This window comes from Mustela nigripes, chromosome 9 (assembly GCF_022355385.1).
Source record: "Mustela nigripes isolate SB6536 chromosome 9, MUSNIG.SB6536, whole genome shotgun sequence".
NCBI classification, from domain to species: Eukaryota; Metazoa; Chordata; class Mammalia; order Carnivora; family Mustelidae; genus Mustela; species Mustela nigripes.
The window spans coordinates 66,043,244-66,064,199 of record NC_081565.1 but is presented as its reverse complement, the minus strand read 5'-3'; positions in this window follow the sequence as shown (position 1 = coordinate 66,064,199).

Genomic DNA, 20,956 nt, shown 5'->3' with positions numbered 1-20,956 from the left:
GTTTTCTGAGTACAGATTCTTTGCTGGTTTGGTTAGGTTTATTCCTAGGTATCTTATGATTTGGGGTGCAATTGTAAATGGGATTGACTGCTTAATTTGTCTTTTTTCTGTCTTGCTGTTGGCATATAGAAATGCAATTGATTTCTGTGCATTGATTTTTATATCCTGGCACTTTACTGAATTTCTGTGTGAGTTCTAGCACTTTTGCAGTGTAGTCTTTGGGTTTTCCACATAAAGTATCATATCATCTGCAAAGAGTGAGAGTTTGACTTCTTCTTTGCTAATTCGGATGCATTTAATTTCTTTTTGTTTTCTGATTGCTGAGGCTAGGACTTCTAGTACTATGTTGAATAGCAGTGGTGATAGTGGACATCCCTGCCATTTTCCTGACCTTAGGGAAAGCTCTGTTTTTTCTCATTGAGAATGGTATTTGTGGTGGGTTTTTCATAGATGGCTTTGACGATATTGAGCTATGTACCCTCTATCCCTATACTGTGAAGACTTTTGATCAAGAAAGCATGCTGTACTTTTTTGAATGCTTTTTCAGCATCTATTGAGAGTTTCATAGAGTTCTTGTTCTTTCTTTTACTAATGTATTGTATCATATTGATCGATTTGTGGATGTTGAAGCAACCTTGTAGCCCAGGAATAAATCCCACTTGGTCGTGGTGAATCATCCTTTTAATGTACTGTTGGATTATTGGCTAGTATTTTGATGAGAATTTTTGTGCTTGTGTTCATCAAAAATATTGGTCTGTAATTCTCATTTTCGATGGGGTCTTTGTCTGGTTTTGGGATCAAGGTATGCTGGCCTCATAAATTGAGTTTGGAAGTTTTCCTTCCATTTCTGTTTTTTGGAACAGTTTCAGAAGAATAGGTATTAATTCTTTCAATGTTTGGTAGAATTCCCCTGGGAAGCCTTCTGGCCCTGGACTCTTGTTTGTTGGTAGATTTTTGATGACTGCTTCAGTCTCCTTACTGGCTATGGGTCTGTTCAGGTTTTCTATTTCTTCCTGTCTTAGTTTAGGTAGTTTATATGTCTCTAGGAATGCATCCATTTCTTCTAGATTGTCAAAGTTGTTGGTGTATAGTTGCTCATAATATGTCCTTATAATTATTTGTATTTCTTTGGTGTTGGTTGTGATCTTTCCTCTTTCATTCATGATTTTATTAATTTGGGTCCTTCCTCTTTTATTTTTGACAAATCTGGCCAGGGGTTTGTCAATGTTATTAATTCTTTCAAAGAATTAATAGCTCCTATTTTTTTTGATTTGTTCTACTCTTCTTTTGGTTTCTATTTCATTGATTTCTGTTCTGATCTTTATTATTTCTCTCCTCTTAATGGGTAGGCTTTCTTTGCTGCTCTTTCTCCAGCTCCTTTAGGTGTAGGTTTAGTTTGTATACTTGAGACCTTTCTTGTTTCTTGAGAAAGTCTTCTATTGCTGTATATTTCCTCTCAGGACTGCCTTTGCTGTGTCCCACAGATTTTGAACAGTTGTGTTTTCATTTTCCATTGTTTCCACGAACTTTTTCAATTCTTCTTTAATTTCCTGGTTGACCCATTCATTTTTTAGTAGGATGGTCTTTAGCCTCCATGTACTTGAGTTCTTTGCAACTTTCCTCTTGTGGTTGAGTTCTAGTTTCAAACCATTGTGGTCTGAAAATATGCAGGGAATGATCCCAATCTTTTGATACTGGTTGAGACCTGATTTGTGACCTAGATTGTGATCTATTCTGGAGAATGTTCCATGTGCACTAGAGAAGAATGTATATTCTGTTGCTTTGGGATGGAATGTTCTGAATATATCTGTGATGTTTATCTGATCCAGGGTGTCATTTAAGACCTTCATTTCCTTGTTGATGTTTTGCTTGGATGATCTGTCCATTACAGTGAGGGTGTGTTAAAGTTCCCTACTATTATTGTGTTATTGTCAATGTGTTTCATTGATTTTGTTTTTAATTGGTTTATATAACTGCCTGCTCCCTCTTTAGGGGCATAAATATTTAAAATTGTTAGATCTTCTTGTTGGACAGACCCTTTAAGTATGATATAGTGTCTTCCTCATCTCTTATAGTCTTTGGCTTAACACCTAATTTATCTGGTACAAGGATTGCCACCCAGCTTTCTTTTGATGTCCATTAGTAGAGCAAATGGTTTTCCACCTCCTCACTTTAAATATGTCTTTAGGTCTAAAATGAGTTTCTTGCAGACAGCATATCAATGGGTCTTGTTTTTTATCCATTCTGATACTCTGCGTCTTTTGATTGGAGCATTTAGCTCATTGACATTCAGGGTAACTATTGAAAGATAAGAATTTAGTGCAATTGTATTGCCTGTAAGGTGACTGTTACTGCATATTGTCTCTGTTCCTTTCTGGTCTACTACTTTCAGGCTCTCTCTTTGCTTAGAGGATCCCTTTCAATATTTCCTGAAGGGCTGGTTTAGTGTTTGCAAATTCTTTTAGTTTTTGTTTGTCCTGGAAGCTTTTTATCTCTCCTTCTATTTTCAATGACAGCCTAGCTGGACATAGTATTCTTGCTGCATATTTTTCTTGTTTAGGGCTTTGAAAATGTCATGCCAGTCCTTTCTGCCAGGTCTCTGTGGATAAGTCTGTTGCCAATCTAATATTTCTACCATTGTATGTTACAAACCTCTTGTCTTGAGCTGCTTTCAGAATTTTCTTTTTCTCACTGAGACTTGTAAGTTTTACTATTAGATGACATGGTGTGGACCTATTTTTATTGATTTTGATGGGGATTCTCTGTGCCTCCTGGATTTTGATGTTTGTTCCTTTTGCCATATTAGGGAAATATTCTACTATAATTCACTGTCATATACCTTTTGCCCCCTCTCTCTTTCTTCTTCTTTTGGATTCCCAATTATTCTAATATTGTTTTGTCTTATGGTATCACTTATCTTTTAAATTCTCCCCTCATGGTCCAGTAGTTGTTTGTCTCTCTTTTGCTCAGCTTCTTTATTCTCCGTCACTTGGTCCTCTATATCACCAATTCTCTCTTCTGCCTCATTTATCCTAGCAGTTAGAGCCTCCATTTTTTATTGTCCCTCATTAATAGCTTTTAAAATTTCAACTTGGTTAGATTTTAGTTCTTTTATTTCTCCACGAAGGGATTTTATTTCTCCAGAAAGGGTTTCTCTAATATCTTCCACACCTTTTTTGAGCCCAGCTAGCATCTTGAGAATCATCATTCTAAACTCTAGTTCTGGCATATTACCAATGTCTGTATTGATTAGGTCCCTAGCCATCAGTAATGCTTATTGTTCTTTTTTTAATGGTGAGTTTTTCAGCCTTGTCACTTTATCCAGATAAGAATATATGAATGAGAGAATAAAATACTGAAAGGGTGGCAAGAACCCCAGAAAAATGTATGCTAAACAAAACAGAAGAGATCCAAAAGCAGGAGGAGAAGAAAGGGGGGGGGGAAGTAATTAAAAAATATATATATCTATAATATATAAATATATATATCTATATATATAGATATATAGATATATCTCAGACTGGTGAATGGAACACAGCCACCCACTTGATTTTGGGGTTATTTTGGTCTCTTAGAAGAAACTTCCTCTCAAAATTTTAAAGAAAGAAAAAAATATATATGGGTAAACATGATGAAGGGATAGAATATGACTGTAAAGATGAAAATTTTAAGAAAATTCTAAAAAGGGAATTGATAAGATAAGTTGGTTGGAAAAAGTAAAAAAAAAAAGGAGGGAATGTGCTCAGGCTGGAGACTAGAACAAAGACATGTGCTAGATTAGGGTATATTTTGATCTATTAGAAGAAATTGTAATTCAAAACTTTTTAGAAAAAAAAACCCTAGATGTATACAAAAAATAAAATTAAATACAATGAAGAGATACAATAGGACTATAACGATGAAGGTTTAAAAGATTTTTTTTAGAAAGGTATTATTAAGATTAACTAGTTAAAAAATATTAAAAGAGGAAAGAGAAGAAGTTAAAAAAAATAGAATAAGAAAGAAAAGAAAATTAAAAAAATTAACTTTACAAGACTTAAGGATCATGGGGAAAAAGCCATGAATTTTAAGCATTGCTTTTCCCTAGCTCTGGAATTCTGCTGTTCTCCTTGATTGGTGAGCTTCTTCTTGGCCAGATGTTCTTGGTGATCTTCAGGGAGAGGGGCCTGTTGTAGTCATTCTCAAATGTCTTTGCCTGGGGCAGAATTGTGTGGCCCTTGCCAGGGGCCGGGCTAAGGTTCACTCTTGGGAGCTTTTGTTCCCTGAACGCTTTCAGTAGAGCTTTGGAGGAATGAAAATGGCAGCCTCCCAATCTCTGGCTGGAGGAACCAAGAGCTCAGGGCCGAACTCCTCAGCACGCCCTTGGAGAAAAGCGCAGAATCATTCCCATCTCCCTGATCTCTGGCCACGCTCTGAGCTCACCTGGCCTGTGACAGAGTGTTTCTGTCTCTGGCGCACAGCCCTGTTTGGAGTCTCCAAACCCAGCAGATTCCTGCCGTATTGCGCATCCCAGAGGAGGAAGGTGAGCATCCCCGGATTTGCCACTTGGGGTCCCTCCTCAAAGAGCAGTGGTCCGACTGTGCCTTGGATCATGGTTTAAGGTAACCCTGAACTGAGAGCTCACTCCTCGGCTCTGTCTCTGTCAGGGAAGTCAGCTTTCCTGCTCTGATACTTGGGTACTCTGCCACACTCAGACACCCCTGATCTTTCTGTGACCCTATGGAACCTGAGACCACTCTGTCCCCACGAGGGCTCCATCACCAATTAGCCTCTGGAGTGTTGTCCCTCAGTGGAGCAGACTTCTAAAAGTTCAGATTTTGTGCTCGGCTGCTCCACTGCTTGCTGGGATTGGCCCTTCCTCCCTGCAGTCTATTTTCCCATTGCGTGGGATTCACTTCTCCACATGTCCTACCTTTCAGAAAGTGGTCGATTTTCTGTTCCTAGAATTGCTGGTCTTCTTCTCTCCTGTCTCCTGTTGAGTTTGTAGGTGTTCAGAATGGTTTGATACCTATCTAGCTGTACTCCTAGGATCTGATGTCATTTCAGTCTGCTACTCCTCCACCATCTTGCCTCTCCCTCCAAAGTAACCCTTATGTGAACAGTAGTCATAATGAAAACAATGTAAACAAAAATGTAAGCTCCAAAGAGTCTAAAAATATTTTGAAAGGGGGAAAAAGCAGAGCAGGAGATGATTTAGTGGTCACTGAGAATGCCCAGTGTTTTCACTGAAAATATGAACTCAGCCATTTAAAAAGTGGCTCATAGGTTTGTTTTTGTTTCTCACCTAAGTTTCTGTGACTGGCAGATAGGGCAGGAAACTCAAATGTCCTGCAAATCATGGCTAATAGGGGAAATGCATACTGTGGCTTGAGGTTAAGTGTGGCTCCTGAGCTCACATACCATTTATGACCTTTCCCCATCCAGGCAGAGGGGACTCCTGGCCAAATGGCAATTTCTTATTTACCTGTGGCACTGTCCTCTGGGTCACTTATTTTTGTGGACAGAACCTGAGTCTTTCACTTCCACCACTGGTTCCCTAGACAAAGCCTCACCCAGGAAATGAATTCTGAATCACAAATCAAACACTTTCAGAGCAAAGAAGGCTCCACACCACAAAAAGAGTTTTGATACTTTTGTTGCCAGACAGATAGTTGTGGGAAGTAGTTTTTGAAACAGATGTTAAGATCCATGGCTTTTTGCCAACATAGACTGATGTCTTTGTACACGTTTAGCAAAAGGTGCTACACCTCCAACACTGTTAAGATCGAGACACATTATTCTCTTTATTTGGCTTGTTAAACCACAGTTCCCCTTTGAGACCCAAATTATTTAAACGTAGTGAAATTTCAGGATTCATGGCTGCCTGAAAAATATAGTTATTGTAGCAATGCAAATCACAGAATTTAGAATAGAAGAAATTCATGCTTAGGATTGGCATATTACTCTAATTTTGCTTCCAAAATAAATACAGCTTGTGTGTGTGTGTGTGTGTGTGTGTGTGTGTGTGTTTGTGTGTATTTGTGTGTGCTATGAGGTCCTGGATCAAACTTATTCAGATCAGTACTTTATCTTAAAGAAAAATTATATTTATTACTAGAGAAATTATAAACTTAAAATTTTTTTTAAAGATTTATTTATATTAGAGAGAAAGAGAGAGTGAGAGAGTGTGCATGAGCACAGGGAGGGGCAGAAGGAGAGGGAGAGAGAGAGGGAGAGAAGCAGACTCCCTGTGGAGAAGAGAGCCTGATGTGGGGCTCCATCTCATGACCTTGTGATCATGATCTGAGCTGAAATCAAGAGTCGGGTGCTTAATTGACTGAGTCCCAGGTGCCCCTAGGGCAACTATATTTTATTATTATTACTATTATTTTTAAAAATTTTATTTATTTATTTGAGATAGAGAGAGTGAGTGATAGAACAAGAGCAGGGGAGCAGAGGGAGAGGGAGAAGAAAATTCTCTGCTGAGCTGGGAGCCTGATGTAGGGCTGGATCCCAGGACCCGGGGATCATGATCGGAGCCAAAGGCAGACGCTTAACCAACTAAGACACCCATGTGCCCCTATTTTATTATTATTTTAAAATATTTAAGTATTAAATATTTTAAAAATATTTTATCTTTAAATAATCTCTACACCCAACACGGGACTTGAACTTACAACCCTGAGATGAAGAGTTGTGTGCTCTATTGACTGTGCCAGCTGGGCACCCCTACAATAATTCTATTTTATGAGTACTACTGTAGCATACATGTATAAATTTATACTCAAACTGCTTCCCAAAGATACCTGAAGCAACTCATATTAATCACCACGCATCACAAATTCTGCTGTGGCGATTGCTTTGTGCTAACCACTGTTATTTACTTATTTATTTATTTATTAAAGATTTTATTTATTCATTTGACAGAGATTACAAGTAGGCGGAGAGGCAGGCAGAGAGAGAGAGAGGAGGAAGCAGGCTCCCCGCTGAGCAGAGAGCCCCATGTGGGGCTCGATCCCAGGACCCTGGGATCTGACCCGAGCCAAAGGCAGAGGCTTTAACCCACTGAGCCACCCAGGCGCTCCTATTTATTTATTTTTGTATATAGTTCCATTATATAACTTTATAGCTGTGTCAACATTTTATTATATACATTAACTCATTTAACCATCCATCCCCATTTTACAAATAGGGAAACTGAGGCACAGGGGAGCTAATTATCCCAAGGTTACCACACAGCTGGTGGAGGGCAGAGCCAGGATCTATACCCAGGTGGGCTATCTTCCAAGCTCAGGCTTCTGCCTCTACTTCTATGCTGAATAGGAGAGTCAAATCTGACAATCGCTGACTTCTGTCTTCAGAGCAATGATTCAGCTCAGACATCAGAACTTTGAGGGCTCTTTCTCTGCCCTCTTGTGCCCCCTGTGGAAATCTTGATCTTTAATTTTATCATACTATCCACCACCCTGTATAATAACTGTTCCTATCCTACCAGACTTTTTCAACAGACCGTATCATACTTGAAGGATAGTGTCTGATTTGTTTTTTGGATCCCTAGCACGGTTCCTTACCTGTACCATGAACTAACTCTTTAAATATTTAAATATTGAATGAACAATGAATGAACGAGTGATTGAGTGAATGAGTGAATGTATGATTCTCATCCTGTATCTTCAACAATGCTTTCAGTGGGAGTTTCGCCAGCTTGTGGCCACGGCACACTCAACAGAAGCTCGGCAAAGCAGGACGACGCACGCCCTGGTGCCAGAATTCAAGATGAGGTCCCCAGTGGATAGCTGTGTGTTTTAAAATTATTGCAAGAAGGGAAAACATGTTCTGTTTGACAGGAGAAACTTTGGTGTGCAAACAATATGTCAATGTACGTTTCAAAAAGAGGTGACTGCAAGCTTTTTTTTTTTTTTTGACAAAGAGGGTGAAGTGTGTTAGGTAACGCTAAGGAATTTGTTATTTACAAGCATGTTCCTGACATTCTGGCCATCAGGAATTTTTCTGAGATGAAATGCCAAGAATGTGCCTGAGAGCAACAAATGCCTTTCATTCGGAGGCCCATCGCTGGGCTCCTGACGCGGTGTCTCTCCCCTTCAGGTATGCCCTCCGCAGCCCTCACACTCCAGCTCCAAGGACCCTCGCCAACCTTCTTTCATTATCTGGGCAGCACATACCAGCCCTGGGGAGTTTGGTACATCTGGCCATTGCCCCGAATAAACACTGAAGAAGCTGACCTGTAGCGAAGGTCTGGGAACCTCCCCAAACACTCCTATTATGACACTTGATAAATTCAGTATCAGGCCTTTTGGTCGGGTACACTCTCTTCCAAGGATATGTTTCCATTTTTGCCTTGGAAACCAAGAATTTGAGAATTACACTGAATTGCAATAACCATGTTTCTTTTTTGTCAATACAAACAACTACGGCTTTGGAGAAGTGTGTAGCTTGCTACCTGACTTTCCAAAGTACCACAAGACAGGTGGCTTTATACAATGGGTTATTCATGTTCTCACAGTCCAAGAAGATAGGAATCCAAGATCGATGTGTCAGCCGGGTTGGTTTCTTCTGAAGATGGTTGTCTCCTCTCTGTGTCTTCACATGGTCTTCCCTCAGTACCTGTCTGTGTCCACATTTCCTCTTCTTAAAAGGACACCAGTCAGAGGAGATGGAGACCCATCCTAACGGCCTCATTTTTCTGTAATTACCTCTTTAAAGGCCGTTTCTTCAAGTACAGCTCTGTGTTGAGGGGCTCGGGGTTAGGTCTTCAACATATGAATTTGTTGAAGACCTAATGTCTATGAATTTGGGAGCATACAGTTTGGAGGCCCATAAGAGGGAGTAACTTGTCTACGGTCATGGAGCTGGAAAGTAGTGCCACGACGAATGGAACCCAGGCATTCTGACCTGGAGCCCGAGTTCTTAACCATGGCATTGCAACTCTCAAATTTGTATCTTAGAAAGCACACTGAAGTTGGAGTGGGGAGCATGCATGGGAGGGGACGGGGTGGGAGGGAGGGAGGACCAGAATGGTGGCTGCTGCAATAGTCTGGGGGAAAGATAGTCATACTTGACTAGGACAGTAGCAAGGGGCGTGGCTGAAATGGATAAATTAGAGGGCATTCTGGAGGTACCAGAACCTGGCGATCTAGGGGTTGTGGGGAATGGAGGAGAGGGAAGAGGGCAGAATACCTGTCAGATTTCTGGCTTGGGCACCTGGCGGGCAGGAGCACTGCTTAGTAGGAAGGTAGGGAATGGACCGTGTGGTCCAAGGCTGATCTCTGCATCTACGCTCACCTCAGACCCTCTGCTGCAGTGTGTCGAATCTGTGTAGTAAATGCCACCGCTGGTTGTCAGAATCCCCGTGGGCTGATGCAAGGCAACTACAACTATTCCCAGCTGATGGATGTTCTAAAATGTATCTGTGTACTCTTTCTAGAAAGGCTTATGAGATTCCTGAAATGTACACTTTCTTCTGTTTTCATTTAAACAGTCACTTTGGTATTCCTCATGACCTTGATCTGTGGGCTGATTTCTCTGTGTGTTTCATTCTTTATGTCCCATCTCAGTGAGGAGAATTCCAGAACCCTCTGGGTGTGTGTGTGCTCCTGTGTGTGTGTGTGTGTGTGTGTGTAGTCATGGGTTCCGTCAGCTTTGCAGTCACCTGAAATTATAATTCCACTGAACATGGAAAGACAAAGTGCTTTCATTATGGATTAAGTTAGAACTGGTAGTCTCATTGCCACCTGGAGAGACGGTGTTAGAGCAAACTGTGAGCCCTTGCCCAGAGTCTGGACCAGGGCTCAGCAAACCATAGTGCATGGGCTAAATTCAAGCTACCCATTTTATTTTTATTTTAATTGAGGTAAAAATTCACTAATACCAAATTAGCCATTTTAAAGTGAACAATTCAGTGGCATTTCATGCATTCTCAACGTTGTGCAGATACCCCCTCTATCTGGTTCCACAACATTTCATCACTCCAAAAGGAAATTCCTTCCCGTTGAAGCGTTGACTCTCCATTCCCCAACTTCACAGCTCCTGCAATCACCAATCTGCTTTGTGTCTCTATGAATTTACCTATTCTGAACATTTCGTATCAGTGGAACAACACAGTAGATGACATCTTGTGCATGGCTAGTTTCACTTAGCATGATGTTTTCGAGGTCTGTTGTGGCATGAAATCAGTACTTCATTCCTTTTTATCAACTGCATATTATTTCATCGTATGTGTATGCTGCCATTTGTTTACCCATTCTTCTGGTGCTGATTATTTGAGTTGTTTCTTCTTTTTGGCTATTGTGGATAGTGCTGCTATGAACTTGTGTGTGCACGTATTTGTTTGAGTTCCTATTTCTGATGCTTTTTGGATGTATAGAGTAGAATTCCTAGGCCATATGGTAATCCTATGTTTAAGTTTTTGATGGACCACCAGATTGTTTTCCACAGAGAATGAACCATTTCCATTCCTACCAGAAATGTGGAAGGGTTCCAATTTCTCCACGTCCTCACCAACAGTTATTCTCTCCTCTTCCACCTTTTAAAAATTATAACCATACTCATGAGTGTGAGGTGGTGTCATCGCAGTTTTTATTTTGCATTTCCCTAATGGCTGGTGGTGTTGAGCATCTTTTCAGATGCTCATTGGTCATTTGGACACATTCTTTTGAGAAATGTCTATGCAAATATTTGTCCATTTTTCAAATTGGGTTGTCTTTTGGTTGTTGAGTTGAAGGAGTCCTTCTTATACTCTGGATATTAGACTCTTGTTAGCCTTCTAACTCCAGGAGGAGTTAGAAAGTGTTGCCTCCTTTTCTTTTTTTGGAAGAGTTTAGGGAGGTTGGGTGTTAATTCTTCTCTAAATGCTTTCTCTTTGTTCTTATAAATAAAGTTTTATAGGAACACACCTGCATCCACTTGTATACATATCATTGATGGCTGCTTTTGCACTATCAGTGGCAAGATCAAGTGTGGCCACAGAAGCTGTATGACCTACAAAGCCAAAAATAGTTATCTGTCCCTTTACAAACAGTTTTGGCCCCCAGAGTAGACTCTACATCTTGTTTCCTGCTCACAAGATTTCACTTTTATGGAAAACTGAGAAATCTGCCTTTTCAGAATAAAATATTCACAGTACTTAAAAAATTTCAGGGGCACCTGGGTGGTTTGGTCCAGTTAAACATCTGCCTTTGGCTCAGGTCATGATCCCAGGGTCCTGGGATGGAGTCCTACATCGGGCTCTCTGCTCAGAGGAGAGTCTGATCTTCCCCTCATCTGCCCACTCATGTGCATGTTTTCTCTCTCACTCAAATAAATAAATAAAATCTTAAAAAAATTTTCTTTTTTTAAAGTTTTTATTTATTTATTTGTCAGAGAAAGAGAGAGAAAACAGAAGTAGGGAGAGCCACAGGCAGAGAGAGAAGCAGGCTCCCCACTGAACAAGGAGCCCGATGTGGGACTTGATCCCAGGACCCTGGGATGACAACCTGAGCCCAAAACAGATGCTTAACTGACTGAGCCACCCAGGCGCCCTAAAAATAAAAAAATTTCATTCTGCCATTTCATCATATAAATGCTGTTTCAGAGGTATATTTCTATATTTTGGAGAATGGAATGTGGCCATTAACTTATCTCCCAATGAAATAATGCAGGGTAGTGTGGCAACAGTGGGGAGGACTGGAGTGAATTGGATATAAGAAGCAGAGGTAAGGAAGAGAATGTTTCTGACCTGTACCATGAGTGGAAGTGGGCCTTGGGGAGCCCCACTCAACTAGGGAAGACATGAGGAAGTCTGATGGGTAAGGAAGATGGTGTGTTCAATTTCTGATAGGCTGAGTTTAGGTGAAATTTACACACCCTAGCAGCATGAAGCAGCATGCCAGCATGCTGGCATGAAGACGAGACAGATCACCACTGGAAGTACTCCTCCTTGCCTCTAAATAATTAACATACCAAGGCTGACTCTCAGATCCTTCTTACTTGGAGAGGCATTTACTGCCTAATGGGACACTTCCAAAGAGATTGGATGTAGCTGACATTGCCCCCCCCCCCCCCACCCCACCATTTGGAACCTTAATCCCATCTTCCTAGGCCTCTTCTGTCAGCCCCCAGAGCTTTCTGCATGGTTTCTCTTTGGAGGCATATCATGTCCTCCACAAACTTTATTTCTAGTGACCTGCTGTGTTTTCAAGTCTGAGGTGCTTAAGCAGATTATGCTTTCCCTAACTCACTAAGTGCACAATTACATGTACCCAATTTCTGCGATTCGCATTAAACTGAAAAATTTCTAGTATATTAAAAAAATGCTTTCTTGCATTGAAAAAATAATGTGGGGCAAGAGGTGAATCATAACAAAGAATTCAAGAATGGAAAGGTGGTGGTAGAAAGACTAGTTGTGACCATGTAATACATTAGAATATGGATCAAACAAGAAACTACTGGGACATTTATGGTTTATGTGAATGTTTCGGATCCTGACGATATAGAAATGATATAAAGCAACAAAAATGAGAAGGTATAGGGGAGACAGGAGGAAGTGAAAGAGAACTTCATCTTTTCTAGTGGGGAAATCAATAAAAAATGTTTAAAATATAAAATAGGTATTTTATTTTTAGTTTTATCTTTTAAAGATTTTATTTTTTTAGAAGGAGAGAGAGAGTGAGCAGGGGGAGGAGCTGAGGGAGAGGGAGAGAAAGAGAGAAGCAGACTCCCTGCTGAGGGTAGAGCTTGATGTGGGGCTCAGTCCCATGACCATGAGATCATGATCTGAGCCAAAATCAAGAGTCAGTTGCTTAGCCGACTGCACCACCCAGGCACTCCTAAAATATATATTTTAAATTATTAGCAATAAATTTTGATTCCAGGCTGCTAATGACTTCCCACTCCCTTTCTTAAGTTAGATGGCAAAGAAATATCGACTTAAAATTCTGATATTTCCTTTACTTCAATTTCTTTTTTCTTTGTTAAATGTGTGTAAAATAAGATGAACTATTTTAAAATGACATGTTATATGATTTCATTCTAACAATGTCTTTATATCTATTTATATGCCTATCTATCAAACTTTTATTTTTTTCTTTTCTTTTATGTTTTCCAGATTTATTGAAATAGAATTGACATAAACTATTCATTCTTTAATCTGTATGTTTCTCATTCTGTTATAATAATACTTATAGACTTTTTTTCAGGGAGTAGGGGCAGAGGGAGAGGGTAAGAGAGAATCTCTAGCAGGTTCCATGCCCAGCACCTGAGCCCAATATGGAGGTTCGATCTGATGACCCTGTGATCATGACCTGATCAGAAATCCAAGAGTCAGACACAACCAAAGGAGCCACCCAGTTGCCCCAATGCTTGTAGACTTTTTGCATTGCTTCTTCCTGGATGGTGAAGTGGAGAGTGGGTTGTTTCTTTCTTGAAACTTTTTATTTTGCTAAACTTTTTATACTTTTATTGTAATATATAAGTTAAGATAGATAATTAGATGACACTTAGAAATTCAGATTTTAAAGGTTTCAGGTTTTTAAAATTCCATTTAAAATTCTTGAATGCATTTGGGATTGCACTTACCATCACACTGTGATGACCGTTTTACTACTTCTTGGTATTCATTTGAAAGGAAGGGTTTTTTTTTGTTTTTTGTTTTTTTTTTTAAGATTCTCTTATTCTCCCAAATACTGCTCAACTCACACAATATATAATCTTGCAGGTGACATTTGCCCAATCCAAAGTGTGATCCTTTTCCTTAAGTTCCATAGTCTCTCTCTCCTTTATTTTACTTTAAAGATTTATTTATTTATTAGTTTAGAGAGAGAAAAAGAGAGAGAATGAGAGAGGGAGAGAGGCAGAGGGAGAGAGAGAATCTCAAGCTGACTCCCACTGAGCATGGAGCCTGACGTGGGGCTCAATCTCACGACCCTGAGATCACGACCTGAGCTGAGATCAAGAGTTGGAGGCTTAACTAACTGAGCCACCAAGGCACAGTCTCTTCTTAATAACCAGAACTGGCTTCTATTTCCAATACAGAATCCCAGTCCAAAGGGAGGAAGATCACAGCACTAGTTTTATTGGTCTTGGAGAACAGTAAGGCCATTGAAAATACTCAAAGCAACAGAAAGAATCAGTGTGTGTTACATGTGATACTTGGATCTGTTGTAAAAGGGGAAAACAAATTGGAAATTAAATATAAACTGTGCTGAGATAACAAGCGCTGGTTGAATTCCTAGTAACTGGGAAATTTGTTTAGGTCTGCCACATGAGACTTAACACGTTCCTTGTGACTATGTTTCCATTTGAATGGAAATGGATTATTTAAAGAAGGAAATTGAAGTTTTGACCAATGCATTTTTAGCTTCTTTTTCTCTTGTCTTTGTATTACTTCCGTTCTTACTTTTCCTTTCTCTCTGCTTGGGTTCCTTTTCTTTCCTCCTCCCACTCCTTTCCCTCTCTCTTTATGTTTTTCTTCTGTTCTTTTTCTAAATGCTCAGAATTGTTTACTTAGGCCTCCTTTCCACATCCTGACAGATGCGAGTGATGCCCTAACACCTTGCGTCCAAGTCAAGCTTCAGTGTGCTCCAGACCCACTGTTTATGCTGACCATTAAAGGCATCACTTTTTGGAAATATATAGGGAGTTAAATGATCTCTGACAGCTGTGAACTGCAGGAAAACAAGAGGACTGCATTGTTCAAAGAGCTGCCTTTAATATTGAGAAGCTCTTGCGAAACATTGGAGTCTGAAGTATGGCAAATGTAAATTGGCCGTAAACTTAGAGCTGGTTTTCTTCCCTTCTGTCAACGTCCCCCAGCTCATTTCCCCACTGCTCATTCCCGAGTTCTGGTCACCAATACAACACTTCCCTGCATGTTATAAATTCACCTTTGACAGTCTCTCAGACTTTTGGGAACGTCATCTTCTTCCCATACTCTTTTGTTTCTAGAAACCAAGAGTATACAACTCAGACACATGAGGCAAAAAAGCAAACATTCTGAACCTTTGAATGTAGAGGGTCTGGAAACACTTGACATCCTTAACGGGTTTCCTACATACTTCTGCCTTTGTCAAATATCTAATGTCCATTTCCTCCTACTGCCTTGACAATGATTTTTATTTTATTTATTTACTTATTTATTGATTTAAAAAAAGATTTTATTTATTTATTTGACAGACAGAGAGAGATCACAAGTAGGCAGAGAGGCAGGCAGGGGTGCGGGGGGCAGGCTCCCTGCTGAGCAGAGAGTGCAACGTGGGGCTCGATCCCAGGACCCAGATGACCTGATCCAAAGGCAGAGGCCCAACCCACAGAGCCACCCAGGTGCCCCTCAACAAAGATTTTTAAAAGTGAACTTGATTGTGCCTGGGCATTTTATAGACAGGTAGCAAAGGTGATAAAGAACAGTGTAGGATCATTATTACATCATTCAGAATGAAGGAGAATCCTGCAAACCTTCATGGTGTTCTTCTTCTTCCTTCCAATCTCTTCTAAGATCTCAATCCCATGTGTCCCATTAGGCTCTACTCAAGACCCCCTTCGTCATACTTTTTCAGATTTCCCCAGTGGACACAGAAAGCTTTGTTTTCTGACTTACATTTGTAGTGCCTATAATAACTGGGGTGCCTGGGTGGCTGAGTTGGTTGAGTGTCTTTCGGCTTTGGTCATGATCTCAGGTAGTGATCTCGGGGTTGTGAAATTGAACGCCATGTGGGGCTCCAAGCTCAGTGCTGAGTCTGCTTGAAATTCTGTCACTTCTTCTCCCTCTGCCTCTTCCTTTGCTTGCACTCTCTCTCTCTAAAATAAATAAAAGAATCTTTAACAAAAAGATTAAATACAGCTAACCCTTGAACAATTCAGGGATTAGTGGCATTAACTCCCTTGTACAGTCAAAAATCTGTGCATAATTTTTGAAGCTGCAGAAATTTAACTACTAATAGCCTACCAGTAATTGAAAACCTCAACGATAGCATAAACAGTCAATGAACACATATTTTGGAATGTTATATAAATTACATACATTGGTATGTTATATATATTATACACCATATTCTTATAATAAAGTAGGTCAGAGAAAAGAAAACATTATTAAGAGAATCATAAGGAAGAGAGAATACATTGACACTACTGTACCATATTTACTGAAAACAAAAACACCACCAAAAAAACCCGGGTTTAAGTGGACCAATGCAGTTCAAACCCATGTTGTTCAGGGCCAACTTTACTCATATGTTTTGTTAATTTATGTATATTTTTTGCCAGAATTTAGTTTCATATAACTTGACTACTTTAAGGAATAAGCCATTGCAAGTGTTACTAAGTATGGTGAAATGCTTCTCTCCTGCAGGTCAGTTTACAAATCTAAGAGTGTCTTGTTGTTGGTTGTATCGTTTTATGGACCTCATCTTCAGAATCTACACCATACAATTTGGTGATTAGCTCAGTAACGTCAGTAGATCAACATTTCAAATATCCTCCTGAGGTGGGTATTGCTGGGTCCACATTTCCACGCATTAGTTTGGTTCCTTACCAAGGTTGTAAACTTCTTAAGGACTGAGACCACGGCACATAGTGGTATCCTCCTGCCTCCCTCCACACTCAGTTCAGAAACAGACACAACGCAGGGACGCCATCAATCCTCTGAATGATCATAATGGATGTTTTTAAAGCTGGAAAAGAACTTAGAAATCATCTATCACTCTCTTGCTTCCTATTTAATTAGTGTATTTGCTTTTGTCTCAAATTCTTTCATGGTTTTATGCAAACAACATTTTTATTTTTCATGACATAAAATTTCATTAAAAATTACATGTGTAGGGCGCCTGGGTGGCTCAGTTGGTTAAGCCACTGCCTTCGGCTCAGGTCATGGTCCCAGGGTCCTGGAATCGAGTCCCGTATCTGGCTTCCCCTGCTCGGTGGGGAGCCTGCTTCTTCCTCTCCCTCTGCCTGCCACTCCCCCTGCTTGTGCGCTCTCGCTCTCTCTCTCTCTCTCTCTCTCTCGCTGTCAAATAAATAAATAAATAAATCTTTTTAATAAATTACATGTGTAATTACCTGAAAAAAACTTTCTGCTTAATGGTAAGTTTCAGTTCACAAACATGCCTCATGGTAAAGACTTCCTGACATTTCCTGGATGACTCAGTTATTCATTCTCCCAGGGCAGCCATTATTCCATAACCTTCCCTCATTGTGGGTTATGTGCTTTTATATGTTAATTGTTGTTCTCCTCCCTAGACTTTGTAAGCTCCTCAAGGGAAGAGACCACATCACTGAATTTTGTAAGCAAACACTGACACTTTGAGTAAAATGGTAATGATGGAAGGACCCTTCTCTGCGTTAGTCCTTAGTCATTAGTTGTAGTGGGGAGAAGAGACTGTCATTGTGGGAGTTGCTAGGCATGCATCATTCTCAAACTAGGGTTCCCTCTGCCCAGCTTCAGTCTCCCTCTCTCACTTTCTTTCTACATTCTGTCCAGCTTTACAAAGAATACCAGTGTAACCAAGAAAAGATATGACAGAATTTTAAAAAATAAACTTTTTTGCTTTTCTTTCATATTACAAAAGCACTGTAAACTGATTGTAACAAACTTGTAACATTTATTTATTTAAAGATTTTATTTATTTGTTTTAGAGAGAGAATGAGAGAGTGTGGGTGTGTGTGCGCCAGCTGGGGAGAAGCAGAGGGAGAAGACGTGAGAACCCCAAGCATATGCCATGATGAGCCCAGAGGGGGGCTTGATCCCACAACCCTGAGCTCATGACCTGAGCTAAAATCAAGAGTCAGACGCTTAACCAACTGAACCACCCAGGCACTCCACAAATTTGTAACACATTTAACTGAATATACAGACAAATATAGAGCTAGAAGGAAAAGTTTTTTCTTGCTCATTCCATTTCCCGTCCCAGAAATAAATATTGTTAACAGCTTGGGGATATCATTAAACCTTTTGGAGTGCTTATACAAATCTTTGCAAACAAATTTGCATTTTTTGGGGGAAAAATTTAATTGACTATTGTATCATTTGGCAATCTACCTTTTTCCAGCTATATGGCGTAGATATGTTAACACATCTAGAATAGAGTGTTATAAAGTTTATTTTACTTTTTGACTGTGATGAAACTTATTCACTGTAATTTTGCCATTATAAATAATACTGCAGAAAATATATTTGTACAGCTTGAGGTACACATGCATTTGATCATATTTCCTTAGTAAATGCTCCTAAAAGTGGAATCATGGAATTTGAGGGGATGTCCATTTGTAATTTTGAAGAATATTGGCAAATATTGGTCAGAAGTCATAGTGATTTACACTGAAACCTATGCTGTGTGAAGATGTGTTTCTTTATGCCAGTGTTTCCATTGAGCAAACTTCTTTGCTCACCTCTAACTTCTTTTGCTCACCTCTAATTTCTTTGCTATGTTGACAGTCATTATAGTTAGCTTTTTTTTTAGTTTTAGTCATGTAAAACATCTTTTGGTAGCTTAGTCATTTGTATTTGTTCTTTTGTAAATTGTCCATTTATAATGTTCCCTTGTGTATTTTGCTACACATATTTGATATTAATTTATAGCAATTCTTTATTTATTAAGGATTTAATCTTTTTTTCTATGCAAATATTTTCTTTCAATTGGCCACTTCCCTTGTAAATTTTGCTTGTGTGTCTTTCACCATCTAGAAGTTTTACATTTTAATCTAGTCATTCTTATCCATCTTTTCTCACTAAGAAAGCTCTTTATGCTTTGTAAACTCAATGCCATTCAGAGAGATTCATGGAAGGGGCTGGGCGCTAATTGTGGCTAAGAGATATTTAATAATTAACGGGGGATTCAACAAACATGGGGACATTTACTGTGTGCCAAGCACTGGGATAAATGAAGAGTCAGACACAGTCTATCCCATCAGAAAGCTTATAGTCTGTTGTGAGAGACAGACATTCAAAATGTTGATAGACTAGAAAGATTGGTGCTATGTTAGAGATAAGCATAGAGCAGAGCTGAAGGAGAACCTAGCTAGGCATTCAAGAAAGCACTTGCTGGAGTGGTGAAGGACAGACTTAATCTGGAAGAATTCCCTAGTGAGCTACATTCTCAGCTTGTCCTGGAGAGATGAGCCAGAGCTAGAGGGAAAGATATCAATGGTCTACTACAATGTCAGTTGCCATTTGGTGGGTCTCAATTTATCATCAGACTAGAAGGCACTATGGCTTTCCTGAGCCTAGAAATGCTAATCCAGGAGTTGCAAGAAGCCCAAGCAAAGCCACACCTGGGTCTCTGCAGAGCCTACCAGTTGTGGACAGACTTGCTTGCTACCTAACTTCTTTAGTGCCAGCTTCCTAAACTGTTAAACCAAATTAGACATTTCTCACATAATCAGAAAGATTCCACTGCATAACAAATGGAAAGCCCCTCACACAATACTTGCCACATAGTCAGTGTTCAATATAATTTTGTTTCGCCATCTCTTCTTGAACTTTGCCTAAAGTACAGCAAATTTTCTTCTTGCCATTTAACGGATTCCTTGATATAAAAAAGGAGAAGCCATTGACTTTGTTTAAAAATGGTCTCTAGATTTTACTGTGTTTTAAGAGCTTATGGATTAAAAAAAATTAAGTTCCTGTGCCCCACAAATGTGAGATGTGGCATTATGTACCCCCCCCCGAAAAAAGGACAAAAATTTGTATTTTTCTTCTCTGTAGGGAACCAGCTTCTCTTCTCTCCTTTATTTATTACAGTCTGCCCCTAAGCTGGACTCTGTTATCTGAAATATGCATGCAAATTATTTCAGAGGCTTCGACAGATTTCAGCCTCCTCACCCCCACTCCTCCCTCTCTCTGTCTCTCTCATGTGTGTGCACACACCCTTATGTACATATATATATTTGGCAATTGTGGCACGATGATTTATTGAAAAACTGACATGTGTTTTGTTGTTTTTTAACTTTCCTAATTTATTTATTCACTTGTTTATTTATTTATTATTTTAAAAATATTTTATTTATTTATTTGAGACAGAGAGAAAGAGCATGAGTGCATGAGTAGGGGTTGGGGGAAGGAGCAGAGGGAGAGAAACAGACTCCCCACTGAGCAGGGAGCCCAAGGTGGGACTCGATCCCAGGACCCTGAGATCATGATCTGAGCTGAAAGCAACAGTCAGATACTTCACTGACTGAACCACCCAGATGCCCCCACTCTTGCTGTTTTGCTTTCCAAGGTACTTGTCCTTCCTGCCCCCACACCATGAAACACCCCAGAAAACATGCTCAATGAACTTTATTTTTCATAAAACACAAAAAAGGTTGCTTGCCAGCAGCAGTATTTATTTAGATTCTGTAAAATCTCTAAAGCTGAGAGAGAGCCTACCATTTCCACATAGTAAGCGTTGTTGAAGGGAGTTGTTAAAGGGGTTGCCTGAGGTTCTCTCTCTCTCCTTGCTGCTTGCACACACTCTCTCTCAAATGAGTAAAAGAATGAATGAATGAATGAATGATCTTAAAACAACACAACAACAGCTAGGGCAATAGTGAGGTGTAGTTTCTCAATCTGAAATTCAATCAGAAACCAGCAGGTTTCTGGAGTGGTCGTACCTGCACCTACAAGGTGGGATGTCCCAATGAGACCTCTGAAAGCAAAAGGCAAGGACCCTACCTTTAGAATTTCTCTCTGTAACTGATCTCTGCCACCAGCTACAGGAAGGACCCCAGGGCTGGATAGTGAGACCAAGGGGCTAGGGCATTCTGAAGAGTAGGGTTCTGCTTTCTGAAGATGATCTGGACAGTATGTCTCATCCCACTTGCCTTTCTCCAATATGGCCCTGCCACCACCCACATCAAAGGGAGGGGATTCATTTATCTCCAGTTGAATAGGGGCTAGCCTAGAGATTTATATGACTTCTGAAGGAGCCTTGCAGCTTCTGGGAAGCTAGTTCTCCAGAGACGTCTTCCAGGGAGGCTATTCCTCAGAATTCCCCTGCTTTGCTGTAATAAA